This window comes from Notamacropus eugenii, chromosome 2 (assembly GCF_028372415.1).
Source record: "Notamacropus eugenii isolate mMacEug1 chromosome 2, mMacEug1.pri_v2, whole genome shotgun sequence".
NCBI classification, from domain to species: Eukaryota; Metazoa; Chordata; class Mammalia; order Diprotodontia; family Macropodidae; genus Notamacropus; species Notamacropus eugenii.
Window position 1 is genome coordinate 197,283,986 of NC_092873.1, and position 9,328 is coordinate 197,293,313.

Consider the following 9,328-nt stretch of genomic DNA (forward strand, 5'->3'; position numbering starts at 1 on the left):
AAAGCAACCACTTCAGGGGATTCATTATTTCCACTCATCCACACTTAACTACCTAGTCTCAATGGTAAATTACTCAGCCATTTGGCCAACTAATCTTTATTAAGTATTTACTATGTGCCTGGCACTATGCTAAGTTCTGGGAACAGAAAGAAAAAAAAAAACATGGCCTCATTCCTTAAGGAGCTCACATTTGGAGAGGTGACATGTCATTGAGTAAGTAGATACAAGATATATCCAATGTAAATAAAAGGTAAACTCTGAGGGAAGGCACGAGTAGTTGAGGGCACTGGAAAATGCCTCAAAAGATGAGGTATAAACTGAATTTAAAAGAAAGAAAGAAAGCTAAGAGGCAGAAGTGAAGGAAACTATTTAAGGTATGGGTAATAGACAATAAAAAGGCATGAAATAGTAGAATAGGAAGAATAGATGCAGATCAGGGTAGCCGGATTATAGAATTCATAGAAAGGAATAAGGTGGAGGAAGACTGGAAATGTAGGAAAAGGCTGGGTTATGTAGGGCTTTAATTTCCAAAGAAAGAATTTTATACTTGATTTTAGAGGTAATCAGGCAGGAATCACTCAAATTTATTCAGTCAGGAGGTGACATGACCATACTTACATTTAGCCAAAAAGCTTTTATTCAGTATTTCTTAGATGATAGATCCAGCATATGGGGCAGCTAAGTTGAGGAGTGGATGGAGTGCTAGACCTGGAGTCAGGAAAACCTGAGCTCAAATATAGGCTCAGATGTTTACTGGCTTTATTACTCTAGACTAGTCTGTTAAACCCTGTGGACCTCAGTTTCCTTATCTGTAAAATGAGCTGGTGAAGGACATGGTAAACCACTCCAATATCTTTGCTAAGAAAACTCCATATGGGGTCATGAAGTTTTGGACATGACTGAAACAAGTGAACAACAACAAAATCCAGAAAAGGAGACTGAGAAGTTATCAAACAGGTATGAGGAGAACCAGGAAAGAATAGTGTTCCCAAAACCTAAAGAAGATAGAATATTCAGAAGAAAAGGTCATCACAATTTGATCAACAGGGTCAAAGACTGTAGAGAAGTCAAAAAGAATAAGAACTGAGAAAGAAACACTAGATTTGACAATTAGGGGTTCATTGGTAATTTTGGAGAGATGGTTTCATTTGAAAGATAAAAGTCAGAAACCAGACAGTAGAAAGTTTAAAGTGAAAATGAAGCATAGTCATTTAGTGTAACTAGCTTTCTCAAGCTGAGAAAGAAAGGAGCAATTTAAGACTTCTTTAATTTAAAAAAGTTTTATGCAAAAACTATATATATGCAGATAGAGCATCTACTGTGACAGGAATATTTTAAAAGATTTTGGAGTAAGGTTCCAGAGATAGCACTTCACGTGAAATTTATTCACAGACAAACCATTACAGCAAAGCTAAAAGTGTTCGAAGGGCTGAAGATGGTCCTACTGTAGTCAATTTTATTTGAAAAAATAAGACTTTTAAATGGTAAAATTTTGGAAATACTTCATAAGGAGACTAATCCATAATAGGCTTTTGTATCACACAAATTTTTTTCCAGTGGTTCTCTGGTAATGTACTTAATAGTTATTGAACTTAAAGATGAATTAAACAAATTTTCTTTTACAAGAAGAAATTTCAAATTTGTTAACATTTTTCTGTGATAAGCACCTAGGAGATATTCTTGAAAAATTAAGCAAACTGTGTCTTTGAAACAAAGGTGACATTTTAATGAAATGTCCAATGAAAAAATGCTAGGGTTAGAACATTTTGAAAATGAATATTTGGAAATATTTCCCTCATTGCATGATTTAATAACTGAAGAAGATGTCATGGCATCATATATAAAATCTCTTATTTGAACACCTTAAAAACTTGAAAAAGTAATTTTCTAATGTTTAAAAATCTTACAAATGAAAACTCCTATTGGGTTTTGAACCCATATACCAAATATACAAAAAAAAAAAAAAAACCCTAGCACCTTTCAATTAGTTTGCAAGAAGACCTTATTGACATCAAGCAAAATGGAAATTTGCACGTCAATTTCAACCAAAACCTTTCCATAATAGGTAGATAGGTCTGAAAAATGAGCATCATGATTTAGTAAGCCCAGCCACGTATGGATTTCTTCTGTTTGTATCTGCATATCTTTATGAGATGTCTTTTGCAACTATAACAACCATTAATACCAAATACTGAAATAAGCTGAAGTGAGAACCATATCTTCAAATCACTGTATCACCATGCTAAAGATTTTTTAAAAAATGAGTATATTCAATCACACTAAGATATCTCACTCACAATATGATGATTACTAATACCATTTCATTAAGACAATACCTCTTATACTATTAATTAAATCTTTTCAAAATATTATTTTACCTTTAAATCCTTTTAATAACTATTTTATACAAATTTTATTATGCATACAATTATTGCTACAGTATTCCATATGTGAAATTTATAAATAAGTAAATTTTGCAGGCATTTTGGCTGCATACTTTTTAAAACTTTTTTAAACCAAAAATGTTTGGAGATAATGGCTCCAGTCACCAGCTTTCCTCAAGAGCACATTGTTTCCAGGCAAAAGGAATATTGCTCCATTTTCCTGGACTCTTAGATTGCTGTTTTCGATTGTACTATTGATTATGTGATGAACCAGATAGCTGTGACTACAGGCTCTTTTTTCATAACAGAATGTAGTTTGGGAGTGTTCAAAATTCCTGGAGCAATGAATTATGAGAGTATTGAATCAGGGTGCTTATTTGTTTAATTGCTCTAGGATATTGCATTAACACATGGTAATTGGTGGATATTTATTGTCCCATCACTGCTATTTCACACAGCACTCCAGATGCCAAGCATTATGGACTGGATCCATCAAAAATGATATGAAGCCTTCTGGCTGGGCAAGGACTGCAAGATCACACCTTCTAGTCTTGCAGCAAACTCAATTACTCTGTCAAGAGGACGGTTGGTGTCTGCCAGGAGAAGTGCTCAAGCGCCTATAGACCTTCACAAAATGGGACTTGGAGCCAAAGAGAGTGACAGCAGCTGAGAGCTCCAAAGTCCCTGAACAAAACTATTATATATTCTATATACCTACATTATTATATTTTTAACCTTCCTTTTTCACAAAGAAACGTTAGCTAAAGATTAAAATGATACTCCTAGAGATGCAGGCACTAGAATCCTATGGATATCCATAATACAATATAACTTACAGCCTGCTACAGCTACCAAGATGTGTTTTCATTGAAATTGTGCGTGAAGTTACATGGGAGAAGTAGGTGATAGGCAACTCTCTATCTTGAACAGGGTCCTATTTGATCCTTCCTTTTAAATCCTCAAAATATCCTTGTCTCCTCTTCCTTATCATTCACACACAGGAGTCCTTGGATTCATCACACATGCCTAGCTATGGCACCAATCCCTCTGGTCACCTACTGTAGACCCTCCTTATTTCCTATCTGCCAGTGGGATTATTAACAAAATGTATGGAGGAGGAAAGAACTTCTCCTAGATCTACAATTAAACAGTACCAAGGTGTCATGCCTCTGAACTTTACTTGTCAAATGTCTGTTATCTAAAGAGGGTTTTCATGTTGATAACTTTCTTTTTGCTTCATGATTATTTTCAAAAATTTTTGTTAGTAACTATCAGAAATTTCATCTAGACTGGCATTATGGGAATGGATTAAAATATTTTATTTGTAGATTAGGCCTGCTAATATTTAGCAATCATTGTTGAAATCATAATTTTAAAAAATCTTGATATACCAATTCTTAAACTACAAATGGATGATGTCTGGAAAGGGGCCTAGAAACCCTACAATTATAATCAAGTTTGTAAATGCTCTTCACACTTAATTATAAATCTTGATTAGGTTTTCTCTGCCAGATTCTTGCCTAATGTTCCCATTTGATAATGAACTCCATTAAAAACTCAATAGTTTGCATGAGTTCATATGATATTTCCCTGGGTAACAATGTACTGTACCTGAGGAGTCCATTCCTCAGGAACTAGGCATCTGGAACAGTGTTGCCTGAAATCTGTCAATTTGTGGGCTGCTTAAAATGCAAGGTAAGAAAGAAAAAGAATTCATATAAACAATACTAAACACTGTTGGATAAGGCTCTTTGACCACTGATTACAGCTTGATCAAAACTTAACTTTAAATAAATTTAATGTGGATCATACAATGTGCTAAAAGCTATATCTCATATACTTGTCCTCTGAAAATCTTTTAAACAATTTTCTTCCTATAATTACCTAGAAGGAAAACATAACTTCGGATCTGCAGCAATGGAAAAAGGCAGGACAAAATGGTTAGCCTATCATGCTGTAAGAACCTTATTTAACGCTAGTTAGCAAAGTCAATAGTAATATATGCTATGGATCAAAGTGATACCAGCTGCTAAAAAGATGGTATAGTATACAAAAGCATGTACTAAGAAAATAGTGAAATTATTTTCAGAATGAGAAAGAATGCTAAGCAAATGGTAATAGAAAAAAAGTTAATTAGATCTTTTTTTTTTTTTTTTTTACGTTTCATAGTTATCATGTCACATGATTTGGTGTGGCCAAGTCTGAGTAACAAATGTCAACATGTGTCAGAAAGATTTATAGCCAAATGAAGAGGCATCTTCTAACTGATTTATAAATAGAATCGTGAGAGGTGCTTGAATAAATAACATACTCAACCTACTCAAAGCCTATTCCAATATTACATATTGTCATTTTGCCTCTAATTTCAAGAGGAATAATGTAATCTCAGAGGAGAAGTGAGAGTCCCTCTCACATATAGAGTTACAGAATTTTTTTTCATTTTGTTTTGAGTTCCAAATTCTTTCTCTCTTTTTGGACACTGTCCCAGCCATTGAAAGAGCAAGCAATATTATATCCATTTTTATATTTGAAGTCATATTAAAATATATTTTCCTATTAGTCATGTTGTTTTCTTAAAAAGCACAAAAAATAAAGTGAAAAAGTGTGCTTCAATATGTACTCAGAGTTCATCAACTCTCTTTGGAGGCGGATCTCATTTTTCATCATGAGTCCTTCGAAATTACTTTGGATCGTTATATTGATCAGAGTACCTAAGTCTTTCACAGTTGACTATCATTCTAATATTACTGTTACTGTATACAGTGATCTCCTGGTTTTGCTCATCTCACTTTGCATCAATTCTTTCTAGGTGTTTCTGAAACCATTCCCCTCATCATTTCTTATAGAACAGTGGTATTCCATCACATTCGTATACTAAAATTTATTCAGCCACTCACCAATTAAAGGACATCCTCTCCATTTCCAATTTTTTGCCACTGCAGAAAGAGCTACTACAAATATTTTTATACATATAGGTGTTTTTCCTTTTTCTTTAATATCTGTGATACAGTACTAGTAGTGGTATAACAGGGTTAAAGAATATGTAGTTTTATAGCCTTTTAGGCACAGTTCCAAATTGTTTTCTGGAATGGTTGGACCAGTTCATAATTCCATCAACAATGCATTATTGTGCTTATTTTTCACATCCCTTCCACATCTGTTGTTTTCTTTCTATCATATTAGTCAGTGCAATAGGTACAAAGTGGTACCTTAAAGTTGTTTTAATTTACATTTCTCTAATTACTGTGAAAAATCATTTTTCTCATACAATTACTAATAAAACTATGGAAAATTGACCTTAGAGATGTTCTTTTTCAATATATCTTCTTTAAATATGAGGAAACTGATGTCTAGAATGATGAAATACCTTGCTTGAGATCACATAGCTATTTAGCGGCATTTCCATTTTAACACCTGGGTCTCTTGAATTTTTTTTCCAGTGCTCTTTCCATTGCAATGTTCTTCTTAGTTTATGTGTGTACTGATAGGAAATGAGCTTGTTGAGTTTTGTTTTTTTCTTTTAATATGTCACTACCCATATTAGAATCAGAGATCCAGAGCAGATCAAAGAGAAGACCTGTATATAGTGGTAGCATTCCAAGTGAGCAGTCGACATGGACTCTAGTCTTTGTACCATGAAAGGAAGAAGTTCAGAAGCAAGCAGGAGATGGACTGACCTCTTGCCTTGTCTGCAGCCTAAAACAGAGCAACCTGGGGAAGAATTCCAGACCAAAGGGAAGCCTGTAGTTTTGTAACTGGACCAGAAACAGTGGTTGGGTCTAGCATCAGCCTTCTGAAACTCCAACCAGGGCAAGCCCATAGGTGTGTTGCTCAGAAACTTGTAAAACTGAGATAAGGGCAGTGACTAGACTTTTCCCCAAATAAGATCACTTTGGACATACTGAAATTTTACAGGCTCTTAGAGAAAAAAACAATACTTAGTAATAGGTACTAGGCTGCTCAGTAGATAGCATTCAGAATTTGAACTCAGGAAGATCTGATTCCATATCATGCCTCAGATGCTTATTAGCTATGACTGTATAAGCCATTTAACCACTGTCTGTCCCAGTTTCCTAACCTGTAAAATTGGGCTACTAGCAGTACCTATGTCACAGAGTTGTTGTGAGAATCTAAATAGTTAACATATGTGAAGGTGTTTTGAAAACCATAAAATACTATCTATCTTGACATCTCTCTATCTGTCTATTTGTCTACTTATGTGGTCTATCTATCCAACTATTAGCTGAAAGCATTTAAATTGGAGGTTATGGCAATATATAGATAGATATACATGCATATACATGTATTCTATATAGAGAGGTCCATATAGATCTATTTATTTACACAGTTCTCCCTCTCTTGAGATATTTATATAAGTATATTATATTATAGGCACGTCTTTTAATTTAATACAGCTATATACATTTATGAATCTATGAGAGAGAGATCCAGAAAACAGAATGGAATATCCACAACAATTCTGAGAGTGGTTGGAAAGCATAATAAATGAAATTAAGGAATTAAATTAGTGAACTCAATGAAAGAGTTATAAAGATAAACAACTTAGAAGGTGGAAAATCTTAGCATAAAGCAGAGAAGATGAAAAAACAGAGGAAAGAAGGAAGGGAAGAAGGAAGGGAGAAAGGAAGAAAGGAAAGAAGGAAGGAAGGAAGGAAGGAAGGAAGGAAGGAAGGAAGGAAGGAAGGAAGGAAGGAAGGAAGGAAGGAGGGAGGGAGGGAAGGAGGGAAGGAGGGAGGAAGCCTCCGTAGAATACACCAGAAAGCAAAACTCGATGATTTGTTGTTTATAAGAAACACACTTAAAATTCACAGATTGCTTAAATGAAGCGTTAAGAGTAGAATTTATTACACTTTAGCTGAATCACCCACCCATCCCACCCCAAAAAAACAAGAGGGAAAATTGTAATCTCAGAACATAGGAAAGTAAAAGTAGATATGATTAAAAGAAATAAGGGGAAACTTCAGCATATATAAAGGTACCATAGATCATAAAAGAATACCATTCTTATAGACATATTCACCAAAGAGCATATCATCTAAGTATTTAACAGAAAACCTAACTGAATTACAGGAAGATACTCTCTAGAGTAAAACATTAATTGCTGGAGACATCAACAATTCTCTTTCAAATTTAAGGACTTGTAACAGAAATGTGAATATGAATAAAGTAAAAAATCTGAACACAATAAGAAAAATTAGATATGACCTGTATCCTTGAATGGCAATTTTAAAGAGAATTCTTTTTTTAACATTCTACGTCACCTTTAGAAAAATTGTCCATGTGTTAGAACATACAAAAAATTATAAACAAATTCATTAAGTAAGAAATATTAACTTCATCCTTTAAAAACCATAATGAAATAAAAATTACATCAATAAATTCTTAGTATTTAAAAAGCATTCAGACCTCAATGAGACTAAATAATGTAATCATAAAGAAGAATAGGTCCAAGAACACAACATAGGAAATAAATAATTATTAAAAAGATAAAATCTATATTCCAAATACTTTTTTCCACCCTTTCCATTTCTTTTCCAGCTGCTGAAGCTCTATCCTTAACACCAGATCTCCATAGATAATATCTAGAAAGAGCTAAGCCACTTGGCTATGCAATCCCTGGAACCATCTATCATCATGTCTATATCAATAATAGTCCTTTCTCCTGGCTATATTCGGTCTTGCTGTTGCTTCCCTCAACTTCCTCTGAGAGCTGTCATAAAACTGACCTTACCATTGCTTCTGGAAAAGAACTAGCAAATAGACTGCCCTATTGTTCCACTCCCCTTCTCTGTGACTTCCTATACCAAAAGGCTCTTCCCTGGCCACCATTCTCCTACATATATTAACTATGCCTTTTACAGTATAAACTTTCTGAACACAGGAACTCTCTCTTTGATATTTGTATCCATAGCACTTGCCATAATGTTTGGTACCTAGACAGTACTAAATATTTTTTAGCCATTTATTCATCATATCAAGAGAAGAGATAAAGAAAAGAACATTGAACTGAGTATGTATTTTTTAACCTGAAACTTTAACAGATTAATAACTCTCAATTAAGCACAAAATAGAAATTCTTAAAAAGAACCATTTAGAACAAAAGGACTGTTGAGGTGATAAATTAAAATATGATCCTTATTTTTAAAAGCTCAATTAGCTAATTTAAAAGAGACAGAGGATGGAGGACAAAGGAAAAAAGAAAAAGAGTGGTATGCAAGGAATCAAACTACAAAAATGAAAAATGGGAAGGGTAAAGTTGCCACAATTATAGAAGAACACAGTTTTGTCCAATAAGAGATCTTCAAAATGCAAAATTCTTTTACAGGATAAATATTTAGAATATGATAAATAATAAATGAACATAAAATATAATCAAATACCTTATCTCAATATGAGAGACTAATCAAGGGATAAGTGACTGATAAAAAGAAATTATCCTGTGTCCATTTAGATTTAAAATTAATTCTATTAAACTTTTAAATAATAGTTCACTCATAGGATTAAAAAATAACTATCCACTAAAATAAAGAGCAAAGACATTATACCAAACTACCCTTGCTTTTTTGAACCACTTTATGATTTGTTTTCACTCATCATTCTGGTGACTCATTGGAGAAAATCCTATTTCCCTGGTTTTTAAATATTTACTCTACTAGAATGTGAATGTGAGCTCCTTGACAGTAGTCGCAAAACCACATTAGCATTTGTATACCCACAATACTTGGCACCTACAGTTGCTTACTAAATATTCTTTCTTTCAAAGTTCAGTCATGTTTTTGCAGGAACATATTGCTTTGTGATCTACTTTCCTATTTGTTTTCCAGTGTGAGATAATAATGATTAATACTATTATGTATGTGTTTATGTGTATGTGTATGTGTGTGTGTAAGTACACGTGTATTTTAATTGGTTCAAATCTGGTA